This window comes from Aquarana catesbeiana, linkage group LG01 (assembly GCF_042186555.1).
Source record: "Aquarana catesbeiana isolate 2022-GZ linkage group LG01, ASM4218655v1, whole genome shotgun sequence".
Lineage (NCBI taxonomy): Eukaryota > Metazoa > Chordata > Amphibia > Anura > Ranidae > Aquarana > Aquarana catesbeiana.
In genome coordinates, this window is record NC_133324.1 from 955,186,895 (window position 1) to 955,203,291 (window position 16,397).

The window sequence follows — 16,397 nt, forward strand, 5'->3', positions numbered from 1 at the left end:
AACAAAACCAAAGAAACATTTGCCCGTGCTCACTAATAGGTACAACAAAGTTATATAAAAAGTACAAATTGTATCAGAATTTAACATAGAAAAATAGTAACATGTATATATCTGCATATAAAAAAAGCAGAATAAAATAAACTTGTTCACCAAAAGTACATTCTGAATACCAGACTAATTAATAAAACACTGTTGTATTACTGAAGCTGCAGTTTCCATGCATTTTGCAGGACAGAGCCCACGTTGGTATAAGTATCCATATAGCGATGAAATCACAGGTAAAATCTGCCTAACTGCAGACCCAAAGCCAGAAAAATAGTGAATCAAAGGCTATGTGAAACAATTTCATCTGGATCCTGAGGCTGGAATCCAGCATAACAAAAGTCCACCCACCCCATCGGGAGCCGAGGGTGGGTGGGCAGCCGAGTGGTGAGGTACACACGAGAAGATCCCCCACTGCAGACACCCTGTACCAATTTGTCCTCAATGCCAGTGTGGATACATCAATTATAAAAAAAAAAAAAAAAACACAGAAAACCCCAGCATAGGGGTATGCCGGATATTCAAAAGGTCAGGTATGTTGTTAAATTCTAATAAAATTTGCACTTATATAGAACCTTGTTGTACCTATTAATGAGCACCACTCTTTCAAAAGTCCCACGGGCAAATGTTTCTTTGGTTTTGTTAGCGAGCAGATGATGACTGAGATCTACAAAAATGGAACAAGCAGCTGTGGTACAATGGCTACAAAAAAACCTACATACCTAAACTGGAGGCCTATATGCCGAGTACCATGAAGAATCATAGAAGGGTCAATTCACTAAAAGGTTACTGCATGTGATAATAAGGTCACGTGACTCATTTGCAAAGATTATTACATGCAGTAAAAAAAAAAAAAAAAAACACAATTCTGTCGTATTTAATGAAAAATGTGTTAGTAAATATTGGAAGAATTCATGCGGTAAACATACGGAAAAAAAACCCACAATATTTATCACCAGGGTTTTGCTGGCGGTATCACAAGCGGTATTTCCTGATCCTCTGAGGGGGATTGGATTTAGTGCAAAAATCAGCCATGGAGCTGTCTGAATACAATTTCCAGCAATTCAACCTCCTAATAAGACGTGTTAGGAGCATTTTCCAGAACACACACTTCTAGATGGCTTTACGGAGGCTGAAGACCTGCAAAAGTTCAGTCTCTTACTGTACGTCGAGGCTGCGTGTCGTGTCAGAGACCACCATCCAGTGGAGTCAGGCAATATCCGGCACAGCTAAATTGCTTACTGTACTTTTTCAGGGAAAGGTCTTCTACCGGATAGTAGCCGGTGATGTGGTCGGAATGTTACGGGCATATTTTTCAAGAATGCTGGGAAGGGTGCTACAGGGCTTTAGTTCCGTTGCACTGACCTACATCTACATGCCCTCCCAAATGTAATGGATCGATTGTACCCCTATTGGCACCCAGTCACAAGGAGCACATCTATTGGAATAGAAAAGGGATATCTTTCCATGAACATTTAGGTGGTGTGCGACACCCGAATGTTGATCGACGATGTGGTAACCGGTTTCCCTGGATCTGTACACAACGCCCATATACTACGTTAGTCTCAGTTTTATGACAATTTTGAGAAGAGAACATTTGATGGCAGCTGTCTACTTGGTGAGTTGATCAGTAATGTCAGCGTCAAATAATCATATATACCGTATGTCTCTGAACCTCATGAATATGCATGCTTTTTTTTTTTGTGTATATTTAACTTTACTTTTAAGCTCCATGTCTTGTGTGTCATTTCCATGCGGCCTTAAAACTGCTTAGTGATTAGTAGTAAAGTAGTAGTTCGGTGGTTCAGGATATCCTTCTCTACCCTGGCTGTTCACACCGATTTCATACTGTACCACTTGTGCCCAAATCCAGGTACAACACAGAGCATTCAAGAATCTGAATTGTGATTGAGTGGACATTTGGTGTTCAAGATTTGCTTCCACGGCACAGTTCCCCCTAAAAAAAAAAACAGGCCTAATGTCTCCCAAGGACACCCAAAAAGTGTCAATTCCTCCCAAATACATCAAAAAAAAAAAAATAAATAAAAAAAGGGGACTCCCAAGGACACCCAATTTTAAAAGTCAGTAAAGTTTTAAGGTATTTGGGTTGCAGCATGTTTAATCTCATCACCTGTTCTCTAGAAAAACTGTTTATATGCAAATCAGCAAGAACAATCTGGGGTTATTTATACAACATTCATTCTCTGCCTTCCCCATCCATCTCCCTTGTATAAAGCGGGCCTCTCCCTCCTCTGATCAGTGACTCTACTTCCAGAGATTCCGGTATACTCATCTACTACAGCATAGCTGAGGATTTGGTGACGTTGTCCGGTGGTGATCGGCAGTGGATCCGAATACTCAGAGAAACGAATCCGACTTAATCACAGCTGAATCCCCACCACATTAAGGTAAGGTCACTTTAATCAATGAATCTTTATTTAATGAACATTCTGATAATAATCCTGCAGAGGTTTATGAGGTGTATGTAATACATTTTGAAGAGCCTACTGTATTTATTGGCGTATAACACGCATTTTTCACCCTGTAAACAGAGTGAAAATAATGTGTGCCGATATAGATTAAAAATGCCATGGTACATACTGCATAGTGCCTTAGGGGGTGCGATCTCAGGCGAGCAGACACCATCAGAGACAGCCCAGAGGATCTGGGAGTCCTGGGACACTCAGACCCGGCATTGCAGACCTCCGGCAGACATCCTCCTGCTGCACTGCACACAGAAGCCACAGTCTAAAGCCTCGTACAAACGATCGGATTGTTGGCCAACAAAACCATAGAATTTTGTCTAAAGAGCGTTGGCCCAAACTTGTCTTGCATACAAACGGCAAGGAATTGTCGGCCAACAAAAATGAACATACTGACGTACTACGTGGTTTTTCGGCTATTTAGCACCACCCTTTGGGCACCTTCTGATAATTTTGTATAAGTAGAAATTTGATGAGTGTTGATTTGTGAATAGACCTGACACATAAACATGTTTTGTGGGCACTAAGGTCCCAGTAAAAAGACCAGTATCTGTTTTGTTTTCTTTTCTAGGGGATGCAGGTTACCCACAGATGACGTGGCTGATGGCTGCAATTGGGCACCTCCAGGACAAGCAGTAGCTCAGGTACAACAAAGGCCGTGCAGAGAAGCAAAGAAATTGTGGAGACCATATTTGGTCATAAGATATGGTTTACCTGTTTCCCCAGGGGTGAAGCTGCCAGGATCTTCATGTTGCACCCTACATAGCATCTGCCTTGTGAGGAATAATTCTTGGGAGCTGACAGGAGAGGGAGCCAGAGTTCCATCAGCTGCTGATCCCCAGAAGTCACATAAACGTGGTTGGATGTGCCACCCGAACTAAGCTGATAGCCCAGTACTTTACATGTGCTTATGTATTCACACATTAGTAATGATACAAAGTAGCTCATGCCTTGCATTGCCCACAACCAACCACCTTTGACCGCTCTCACTAACAAAAACACAGATAGAAATAAAGAACTGACAGGCGTTGTGTTTCTTATCCAGTCTATAGTTTAGTTGGGGCTTTACTAAGTCAAGGAAAAGGGGAAAATGTTGCTAATTTTTGGGAGAGAAGGGGGATAAGAACAGCGGTCAGATGTTTGTGTATCCTTTAAGGAGAATGAGCCTGAAGATTTGAGAATGACGACACTAATGTCTGCTATGTACCTTTTTTTTTACTTTTAGCCTATTACTCCACTTATAGAGCAATGGTCTGCAGCACACATGCGCACACTCGTGTCATGGCCCTACTTATTGCCCGAGTGCACATTTTCACTTCCTGTGAACTTCATGAGAACCTGTGAATAGAAGTGGTGCAGCATAATGATGTTGAGCCTCTGATTTATAAGGATGTCATGGTGCTAGGGCTTACTATAGTAACAGGAGCCTTTGCAGATTAAGTACTGGAGGAAAAAGCCTATGCTGCTGTTGCCTTCCATCAACCACGTCACTTCACATCTCAAGCCTATTTGGAAAACATGCTGGACTATATCCATTCTAAATTCCGCTTGAAGGGAGAAGTAATTATGTATATGGGCTCAGAGGAGAAATGTGCACCATCTAAAGCCTGAAGCCACACAGTACCAGGGATGGTGAAGTTGCTGGTTTCCCTTTACATCTTGGGGTGTGGCAGCTTCCAAACTACCACTGGCACTATACTTGGGATCAGCTAACCAATTGTGTCCAGGGTGTGTATGAAGGTCATTAATTCCATTCTTGCCCTTGTGTCACAGGTTTATCCACTTTGCACAAACTGAAGATGAGTGGAATGATGTGAAGGAGGCTACCACCCTGCTGAATGTCCTCTGATCCTGGGGGGCCACTGATTGTATGCATGCTGCAATTAGGGCCCCCAGGTAAAGAGAAGTTAAGTTTCATAATCACAAGCAGTACCAATTCCTCAATGTACAAGTGGTGTGTGATACCAGGCAGGGTCTGTATGATCAGACAGGGATCTGTGTGTGGATAGTGAGAGAAGTAATAATGTAAGCATTCTATATCACAGAATAGTTTGGTACACTTTAAGGGCTGTGGGAGCAGCCAAGTAAATCCCACACATTTCTGAGATTCCTCAGATTGTATGCAAGATTTATATCTTCCTGTGTGTGTCCAGCCAGATAGAGGCTCTCACCCGAATCTGTGGCCAGTGGTATTGCGGGCTGTAATATCTTTGGCAGTTGGTTTTATATTCCATATAATAAACTTTTCACCTCCAATCAAGGATCTTACTCCAGGTATTAGGTTACCATGGGTGTGCATCCTTGACATCTGGTGGGAGATTAGAGTGTGCATGTTTTGTGGTTGTTACCTGGGTCTGTATTGGTGAATTTGAGGCTCATTTGATAATTTGCCAGAATGCTGGTTGATTTCTAAAGACACACAATGGAAAGAGAAACATTGCACATATTCTACATCTGCGATGGGGAGACTTATTGGTTCCTACCTACCAAGCCTAAAGGTTTCCCCGCACCCGCTCTGGGTGTTGGAAAACCATTGTTTCTGTAAAGTATTTAATAGGTTGAGCTTTACAGATCATGATGAACTTTTTGGGTGGTATACACAGTATATGATATGGAACGTCTGCCTTCCACTGTTCTGCATTGTATATACTGTGTGCTCTGGTTTGTACTGAACACCACAGACGTGTCCTGTATGTCCTAGATATATTCCATACCCCTTAGGCTGAACATTGATAGTCCGGGAAAAAAAAATGAGAATGGTGAATACAATGCTGCATTCCTTACCATTTACTTTCCTATATCAGTATTAGAGATTAGCATAATATTTCCTAGGTAAGGGCTCTTTCACATGAGACAAACTACTCCTCTATTTAGATGAAGATATTTGGGTATGTGTAGTATGATGAAGATGCATAATAGTTATAATAAAATCCTGTGTACCTTCAATAGATCAGAACCTGGACATACTGAAGTGTGGAGTGTCTGATGGTACAAAGTATTAAACATGAATATATTATTGGCTAGGGTCATTAGACATGGCCATGAGACATTCTAAGACCAGGGAGACTAAACTTCCAGTGTCTGTATCAGGTCATTTAACTCCATTGGTGATCAGTGATGGAGCAATTCCTGACACCAATGTATTATATCTGACACCAATGTATTATATCTGACACCAATGTATTATATCTGACACCAATGTATTATATCTGACACCAATGTATTATATCTGACACCAATGTATTATATCTGACAAACACTAATAAAGGATCTTATTTTTCTACCCCATACAATTATTAAATTAGAAGGAAGCAATGTCTGCTACCAAAGAGGTGATGTCACCAAGTGTATTCCACATTATTGGAGCTGCTGGACACAATATAATGATATGATGGTGAGAAGTAGAGGGGGAAGGGATCAATGAGCGGGGGGGGGGGCAAATAGGAACACACAGGGGGGTAATGATTCCATCACCCAGCTGAGAACAAAACCAGTCACTATATGGGAAGAGCCTGCAGTGCGTATTCTGACGATGCTTTATATTTACTGCGTGAAAAGGCCAATGAGACCAAAAAATTTACTTCTTTCATTTCTGGTTTCCAGTTTTAAGAATTACTCTGACCAGAATGTAAAGGAAACTGTATACTCAAGGCATTGCTGCACTGTTATTGCAAAAATACAAGAGGGGGGAGAGAAATAAAAAAAAAAAAAAAAAAAAAAACACACACTACCTCAATCCCCAACTTTAAGGTGGATTGCTTTTTGAGTCTGGACGCTCAACCAAATTAGAGTTTGCACAGCCCATAGAGCTCTATACACACACACACACTGGGTGATTGTTACATTCACATACCAGAACATTTTTCTTTCAAGATCTCCTTCCAATTACATTTTTTTTTTATCAGCGGCTCCCTACACAGAACACTAGACTTTATGGATCTTCTCTTAATTCTAGAAGATCAGAAGAGACAACCAAGTCCTATTTATGAATGATTTCCCTGGACTGAGCTCTGTCTCTGATATAGAAATCTCTCTGTACTGATATACAAGTTGGTTCTCTCCCTATACTGAGATAAAAATCATCTCTGTCTCTCTCTAACTGTGCGCTGATATATCAATCAAGATTTTTCCCTACAAGAAGCTTCAATATTCCCCTCCACCACACAGCACACCTCCGTCTCCCAACACACAAATGACTGACTGCTTCTCCTCTCCACCCAGATATAGTCAGCACTGACCCCGCCCACTCATCACATGACCAATGAATATGCTCCAGCCCTTACCACTCACTAATCACATGATCTCTACAATTAGCTATTCATACTGAGTTATAGCTCCTCCCTTTCACAGATTAACCCTTTTATGTCATTCTGTCTCTTGGATGAATTATAAAATCTTGATCTAAGAAAACTGCCCCCCCATATACACGGCCCCAGTCAGAGTTCTGTGAATGAAGAGACTACAAGTATGGAAAGCCTTTTCAGATGACGGCTTGTAGTTCTCAATGAAATATGAGGGGGGCGCTGGTGAGCATCTTTGTAGTTCATCGATTCTTCCCGGAATTAAGTAACTGTCTGTATTGGAGCTATGGGGAGACATCTACACTGACAGTCTGCAGGAGCCTGACATTGTACCAGAGATCTGATGATCCTAAGAAAAAAAAAATACACAAATGCACTTTTTTTGCAAAGAAAGAAAAAAGTGTATTTACTATTTTTTTTTTTCTTAAAGATGAACTTATCCTTTAATCATCATGTGAATTTCCCTGCAAGTATCTTAGAAGGCTTTTTTCTGTTATTACATTACTTCTGTGCAACATTGTGTGCCAATTCAGAACACAAATTCATGTTCTTCTGGTGAGCAAAACTTCCTGCTGATTTATTTTTTTTTTTCAACCAATTCATGAGAATCATGAACAACTTTCCACCATCCACAAAAAACATGCGGCTTCCCACCATTACTTCCAGTATGATCGGGGTAATGTGTTGTAGATCGGGACAAACACATGATGATGGCAGATCTAGAAGTTTAGAGTAAATTGGCTGGTTGGACTCCTGGATTATCCTCGGAGGGGGGGGTGCAATACAAGGTTCCTGCAGTCTGTCAGTGTATCTGTCTGCTTGTACCTCATACGGGCAGGCAATCACAGGAAGGATCAATGAACTACTAGAGCGCTCACTATCACCCTGTTAATTCATTGAGAACTACAAGGCAACATCCGCAATGGATGACGGTAGTTGTATTTTTTTTCCATTCACTGAACTCTGTGAATGGAGGACGTGGCCGGGTGGGTGGAGCCCCGTTCAGCCGCATCTTTTAAAAATTGTATGTGACAGCGGGTGCTGTGAATGAATGACGGCATGATTTGATTTTCCTTTATTTTGGATGATTGGGGATCATATCACCACAGAGTGGTGCTGTGGATACGAGAATTAAGTATATAGTGCCACGTCCCAATAAATTAGATTTTAAAGAATACGTTTGCAGATGGACTTTATAGGCATAACACAGGTATGAATTAAAAGTCAATTACAAAAAAACATACAAGACAATTACATTAAAAATCATTGGCTATTCACAAATATGCCTAGAAGCAAACAACAACACATCACCTACGTAACATATACAGTAATATACTGAAAATGAGGGACCAAACGGGTCACTCTCCAATACTTGGTGATTTAGTGTATGAGTGAAAGAGGTGGTATGTCGTAATGCAGCTCAGCTCTACATGTTGCACGTATTTAAAAGACATTTCACCAGGAGCTCATGGCGTGTTAGTTTTATAGTCAAAAAGAGAAAAAGCAGAGAATAAATTCCGCAGTGCAGCTGGGGATGAGGGGAGAAGTATCTTCACGTAGCTTCTAGATCAATCTGTGAGACCACCTCACACAAAAAGCTTTAGGAGCGATTGATAGTGGCTTGTAAATAGGAAGTGCTGATGGTCAACTAATGTGGCAATGTCTGGATTAATCAGGGGATCCCCCACTAATTATATAGCTTCATTGTCCATGTATACATAGTTCCCAAAGGGCATCCCATGTGATAGAAGTCCCACTGCCACCTAGGCTGCCTTTTTATCAGTCTAAAATTTGCTTTTTTAGTGGTATAATAAAGGAGAAGGTTTCAAATGGGCTGCCTGTATTCTTCTGAGATATAGTGAAATTACATGGTCAACTAGTTCAATATATATACATATATATATATATATATATATATATATATATATATATATATATATATATATATATATATATATATATATATATATATATATATATATATATATATATATATACACACATACACACACACACACACACAGAGAATGGAAGAAAAAAAAATTATATATATATATATATATTTAGTATTTTTTAATTCTTTTTCTCTTTCTTCTTCTTCTATTCTCCCCCCCCCCCCCCCCAACTCTATATCTATATACGACTGGGAGAGACCGGGACCGAGAAGCTCAAGAAAGCAGAGTTTAAGACTTTTTTTTTTTGTCGAAGTGGTGATCTACCCGTGCAAACCTCAACGTGGTCTGTCTATTTGAAATACCTTGGAGGTGCTGTTGCTGTTACTCTGGATAAAGGACCTTGGCTGGGTTATAGTCGCAGGTTTTTCTAAGCTTTCTTTCTGGTAAGCTTACAATCTGTGTGGTGGAGGTGCACTAATCCCCCTTGGTGTATATTAGACCGCCCTGGTTTACCTCTTGGTGATTTATGGACTGACTATTGATATGGTGATAGAGATTTAGAGATATATCTATCTATATATATATATATATATATATATATATCTCTATCTATGTTCTGTTTTCATTTTTATGTGTGCTGTGATCAAGACTATTCACCGAAAACATGTTAGCCACTGTATTTACTCGCTGATATGCAATATCAAACAATACTATGTATTCAAAGCAAACCCCCCCCGTCCATGTCTCAATTTTTATTTTGTTGAGAAGTCACAATCAGTGGTCTCATCACCATGATAAAACCTGGACCGCAGACCTCTGGAGGGGAGCAGGGTCCTGTTACTTCATCCAAGATGCTTCCAGCGACACTAATCCTCAGCCTCGCTGTCCTGGCCACATCCATGCCCATCAATGACCCCAGAAGATATGGGGAAGCAGTAGGTGGTCCTGGTGGCCAGCTCCAATGGCTGGTACAACTACAGACATCAGGCTGAAGTGTTCCACGCATATCAAATTGTCAAGCAGAAAGGCATCCCTAAAAAGAGCAGATTGTGGTGGTGATGTATGACGATATCCCAGATAATGAAGAGAATCCAGCCAAAAGGAATTATCAACTGGAACAGAAGAGGGGTGTATGCGGGAGTGCTGAAGGACTACAGAAATAAGTTCCTCACTCCCGACAACTTTCTTGTTCTGAGAGGTGACGCAGAGGTGGTGAAGGGAAAAGGATCTCGGAAGGTAATTAAGAGTAGACCTAAGAACCATATCTTTATGTACTTCACTAGTTACAGAGCTCCAGGTCTTCTGGCCTTTCCCAGTGATGACCTCTACTTCAAGGAACTGAACAAGACCATTCAGTACATGTATGACAACAAGAAGTAAAAAAAGATGATTCTATACATCGAGGCCTGTGAATTGGGCTCCCTCATAAGTCACGTACCCAACAACATTGACATTTACTCCACCACAGTCACCAACCCCCACAAGTCCTCTTACGCCTGTTATTATGGCGAGAAGCAAGATACAAACCTCAGCTGGATAGAGGACTAAGAAGTGGAGGATCTATCCAATAAGACACTTACACAAACAGTTTTTGCTGTTGAAGCAACACACCAAGACCAGTCATGTGATGCAGTATGAGAACCACACTATTTCCAAGATGAAGGTGAGCCAGTTCCAGGGTAGAGCTAAAACAGTGGCCCCTCACATGCTACCACTAAGGCTGTTGCTGAAACTTAAAAGCTAATTTGCTTATCACTTCATGAGGCCCGGGATGTACTGACCAGGATAAAGGCCCTACAGGAAGCCAAAGCCTTGATAAAAGGAATTGGTAAATCTGTATTCTCTGTGTGATATGTTCTAATGTTAATATTTAAAGGCTCGGCAGGTTGGGCGTTTCCTTGGAGGGTATTTTTCTATGAAGTTTTCAAAGACAAAAATTAAACCAAAAAAAAAAGTGTGTTTATGCAGGAGGGTAGAAGGTTATGGGGAAGGGTATGGAGGCAGGGTGTTGATGTGTATACATTTGAAAAGAATAATGAGAAAGCCTCATTCAAAAAAAAAAAAAAAAAAAAAAAACATACCTCAGTGTAAACTTTACACTCATACAATGTTGTTTTAAAGGAAAGTGTCATGTAGCTGCAAATGCTGAGAGATTAACCAAAGCAACTCATCAAAACTGTAGGAAATATTTGTTGTTGGTAGGTAACAGAATAATATGCTGATGGATTACTGAGAGTTCCATAGACACTACCAATGAATTCCCTTGATCCTATGGCACAATTTTCAGGGGGATGATTGATTTCTGTAGCTGTCAGGAACAAGTACACTTATCTCTTGTATGAACTGAGGTGGCAATTCTGTGGACACTCTTATCCTCTGTGCCGGTTCATCTTGCTAGAACTCTGTCCGCTGTGTGGCTAATCATGTCATAGCAACAGATCTTTATCCGTGGCCCCATTCTTCTTCTGGATGGGATATTCACTAATCTAGCAGCTGGGGATAGGGGTGGTGGCTGATATAGTCCAAAAAATGTTGACGCACATGGACAATGTCAGCTAGCATGCCCACCCTTGTGATTTACTTTCAGCTGTCGCAAACAAAGGTGAATGGGGTAGAGGAGATTGTTAGAAAAATGTTGGACTTGGTTATAGCAACCAGAGAGCTCTGTGACGGTGTTAATACATTACAAGCTTTGTGCTGATGAGGAGATGAACATCCATCTATAAAATCATAGAATTTCTCCTCATGCATATTGAGATCATTATACATTGCCCAGAACTGGCCTAGCGGTTCTCTATTTACATTAAACAGGATGGACCCAGTATCTGCGCTTGCTTTCTCTCTCTTCTTTCTCCAGCATTAGTAATGCAGCTGCTGCACATGCCAGGAACTGTCCTTGATAGACGTGTTCACCAGACTTGGAGAAATGCAGGGAAAGGCACACGGAAGAGCGTGAAAGAACAAGCATACAGCAAAACCAGGCAGAGAAGGATCACTCTGATGATGTAAAAAAATAAAAAAAACTGCTTTTCAATTGCCACTTGTCAGAACATTGAGCTCATAACGCCTGCACATAAAAACAGAAAAACATTTTTGAAATGCTGAAAAAACAAATGCTAGAAAAGTTGCATGAAAGTCACTCTGCTCAAAGGTGAATGCAGCCTAACATTTTCAAACTATAATCAGGAGGTTGAGGACCTGGGCTGGTTTTTATATTTTAAAGGACCCTAAATATAAAATATAATATATAAACTTTAAGGACATCAAAAAGATTAATCAATTTTAAATGCCAGGAAATACTTCAAGAGCCAGTAAATAATTAAAGCACGTGCAAAACTTTTTCAATACTCTGTTTACTATGCAAATCACCAATGATGTACCAAAGAAAATGAAATGGATATCCCATGACATTGTCGATAAAAGGTTTGAATCCTTGATGATCATCTCCAGAACTCCAGCTACATGCCACAGGCTTCTGGAGACAGCAAAGGAGACCTTTCTTAACGCTATTGGTAAAGCCCAAAACGACCAAATATTGGATTTGAATGTCAAGTTGGACATTATATATTATCTGGAAGCTGTTTTGGTACTTCAACATCTACAGGGACCAGGGGTGGTCAAGAATATGACTGTGTAGGAGTGGGGAGAGAAAGTGGACCACCAAAATATAACTTCCGAGCACACAGTGCCTTGTACAATCATTAGGGTCAAAGCTGGATAGATATCGATGAACCAAGTAGCAGCATTCGCTTTGAGAGAAAAAGAAGAAATGGAGTTCAAGGTATATTTTGGGTGAACAAAGCCAACCTTGCTGGAAAAGACTCTGCAGAGAACACATTCCTTGTATCATCATTGGGACAGAACATTTACAATGTGGAAAATGACTTAAAGAGATATCATGAGAGGTTCAGACTACCACATGTAACAAGCCAAGTCATCAGTCCTGTATGTGAGGCGTGGACAGTTAGTTGAATGCCAACATATATCGTGACATACTGAAGAAGAGCATGATCCCCTCCCTTCGGAAACTGGGGTGCAGGGCAGTATTCCAACTTGATAATGACCCCAAACACACCTCCACTGCCTTGCGAAAGAAGCTGAGAGTAAAGGTGATGGACTGGCCAAGCATGTCTCCAGACCTAAACCTCATTGAGCATCCTCAAACGGAAGGTGGAGGAGCGCAAGGTCTCGAACATCAACAGCTCCATGACTTTATGCCCAAGAGGGTTAAGGCATTGCTGGAAAATATTGACACTTTGGACCCAATTTGGACATTTTCACTTAGGGGTCTACTCACTTTTGTTGCCAGCGGTTTAGTTATTAATGGCTGTGTGTTGAGTTATGTTGAAGGGACAGCAAATGTACACCGCTACAACGTAAAGTAGTGAGTGTACAGCTTGTATAACAAAGTGTCATTTCTTCTGTGTTGTCATATGAAAAGATAGAATAAAATATTTACAAAAAAGTGAGGGGTGTACTATACTGTATAATAATATATATATATATATATATATATATATATATATATATATATATTTCTGTTTTCATTGTTAGGTGTACTGTGATCAAGGCTATTCGCCAAAACACGTTAGCCACTGTTTTTACTCGCTGATATGCAATAATAAAGGAAACAAGTATGTATACAAAGCAAACTTCCCGATACATCCATGTCTACATTTTTATTCATTTGAGCAGTTACAATCTGTGGTCTTATCACCATAAAACCTGGACCGCAGACCACTGGAGGGGAGCAGGGTCCTGTTACTTAAAAGATGCTTCCAGTGACACAAATCATCAGCCTTGCTGTCCTGGCCACATCCATGCCCATCAATGACCTTGAAAATAGGGGGAAGCACTAGGTGGTCCTGGTGGCCGGCTTCAATGACTGGTACAACTACAGACATCAGGCTGAAGTGTGCCACGCTTATCAAATTGTCAAGAAGAAAGGCATCCCTGAAGAACAGATTGTGGTGTGATGAATGACGATATTGCAGATAATGAAGAGAATCCAACCATAGAAATCATTATAAACCATACCAGCAGAGAAGGAGTGTATGTGGGAGTGCTGAAGGAAAAACACAAATAAGTTCCTCACTCTTGACAAATTCCTAACGGCAGTTGTAAGGTGATGCAGAAGCGGTGAAGGGAAAGGGATCTGGGGAGGTGATTAAGAGTAAGAACCATATCTTTATGTACTTCACTAATCACAGAGCTCCAGGTCTGCTGGTTTTCCCAGTGCTGACCTCCACTTCAAGGAACTGAACAAGACCATTCAGTACATGTATGACAACAAGAAGTACAAAAAAGATGGTTCTAGACCTCTTATGCTTTTCATTATGGCACGAAGTAACACACAAACCTCTGCTATCTTTATAGTGTCAGCTGGATAGAGGACATTGATGATCTGTCCAAGGAGACACTACACAAACAGTTTTTACTGGTAAAGCAACACACCAATACCAGTCATGTGATGCAGTATGGAAACCGGACTATTTCCAAGATTAAGGTGAGCCAGTTCCAGAGTACAGCTAAAACAGTGGCCCCTCACATTGACCCTGGAGCAGGTACACAATATGGACCTGATCCCCAGCCCAAATGGTTCCCTTGGCCATCCTAAAGAGGAAGTTCCTGGCTACCAATGATGCTGTTGAGGCCCAGGATGTACTGACCAGGATAAAGGCCCTAAAGGAGGCCAAAGCCTTGCTAAAGGAATTGGTAAACCTGTATACTCTGTTAGATATGTTCTAATGTTACTATTTAAAGGCTCTCCAGGTTGGGCGTTTTCTTGGAGGGCATTTTTTTTTAATGAAAACAGCATAAAGGGTGTGCACTGCAAGTACACAATTACCTGGCGAAGGATCAGAACTGCAACAAATTCAACCAGTGTGGTACTCGTATGACATTTGGGCAATGGTTCTACCCGTCCAACTACACTGTAGAAGGTTGGAGATTACAGCATGTCAAGGGGAGGGAGCAGATGATGAAGAGAGAGCCTCCATATATTCAGACATGAGCAGCACTCAGACCCAAAAACTGTCTTTCAAAAGTCCCACGGGCAAATGTTTCTTTGGTTTCGTTAGAGTGGTGCTCACTAATAGGTACAAAGTTATATAAAAGTACAAATAGTATTAGAATTTAACAAAGAAAATCTGTACAAGTAACACAGTATATATCTGCATATAAAAAAAAAAAGCAGAATAAAATTGAATTGTTCACCAAAAGTACATTCTGAATATCAGCCTAATAAAACACTGTTGTATTGCTGAAGCTGCAGTCTCTATGCTCTCTATACATCAATTATAAAAAACACAGAAACCCCCAGCATAGGGGTATGCCGAATATTCAAAAGGTCAGGCATGTTGTTAAATTCTAATAAAATTTGTACTTTTATATAACCTTGTTGTACCTATTAATGAGCACCACTCTTTCAAAAGTCCCACGAACAAATGTTTCTTTGGTTTTGTTAGAGAGCATATGATGACTGAGATCTACAAGAATGGAACAAATCAGCTGTGGTATGATGGCTACAGAAAACCTACATACCTACACTGGAGGCCTGTATGCTGAGTACCAGCCAAGTGGCACGAAGAATCATAAGGGTCAAATCAATAAAAGGTTATTGCATGTGATAAGGTCACGTGACTCATTTGCATAAAATTATCACGGAGGTAAAAAAAAATCCAATTCACAAAAAAAAAAAAAAAAAAAAAACAAACACACACAATTCTGTGATATTTAAAAGGGGTTGTAAAAGCAATTAAAAAAAAAAAAAAAACACCAACATGTTATACTTACCTCCACTATGCAGCTCGTTTTGCACAGAGTGGCTCTGAACCTGGTCTTCTGGGGTCCCTCGGCGGCTGTCTCAGCTCCTCCCCGCAAGAACTAACCATCTTCATGCAAGCTCTCTCGCATGGTAGTTAGTTCTTGCGGGCACGCTCCCGTGACACAGCCCGTGGCTATAGCCGCTCACTGTATAACTCGGCCCTGCACCCCCGCGTGCCGAATCATTAGATGTGATTGACAGTAGCATGAGCCAATGGCTGCGTTGCTTTCAATCCATCCACTCTAGCCAATCAACGGCCAGGCTGAGCAGCGAAGCGGACATCGTGGGCGAGCGCAGCAGGTGAACGGGCTCGGGGGGGGATTTTGGGATGTTTTGACACCTTAATTCATAGGAAGCATTAAGGTGAAAAAACGCGAACCTTTACAACCCCTTTAATGAAAAACGTGTTAGTAAATATTGCAAGAAATCATGCGGTAAGCTGTTAAGTTCAATTCACATACGGAAAAAAAAACCTACAATAATTATCACCAGGGTTTTGCTGGCGGTATCACAAGCGGTATTTCCTGATCCTCTGAGGGGGGATTGGATTTAGTGCAAAAATCAGCCATGGAGTTGTTCGAATACAATTTCCAGCAATTCAACCTCCTAATAAGGCGTGTTAGGAGGAGAAGAGTGGTCTTCATGGCTCCAAAGGCATTTTCCAGAACACACTTCTAGATGGCTTTACGGAAGCTGAAGCTCTGCAAAAGTTCAGTTTCCTACTGTACGTCGAGGCTGTGTGTCGTGTCAGAGACCACCATCCAGTGGAGTCATGCAATATCTGGTATGACTAAATTGCTTACTGTACTTATTCTGGGAAAGATCTCCTACGAGATAGTAGCCGGTGAGG

The 16,397-nt window shown here is 40.9% G+C and overlaps 3 pseudogenes; all 3 read left to right on the plus strand.

Annotated features, from left to right (window-relative positions):
• LOC141128372 (cathepsin Z-like) overlaps positions 1-16,397 on the plus strand; it is a 28,281-nt pseudogene that overhangs the window by 3,887 nt on the left and 7,997 nt on the right.
• On the plus strand, positions 553-12,025 carry LOC141124097 (legumain pseudogene; annotated as a pseudogene).
• LOC141124098 (legumain pseudogene) lies at positions 13,494-14,469 on the plus strand (annotated as a pseudogene).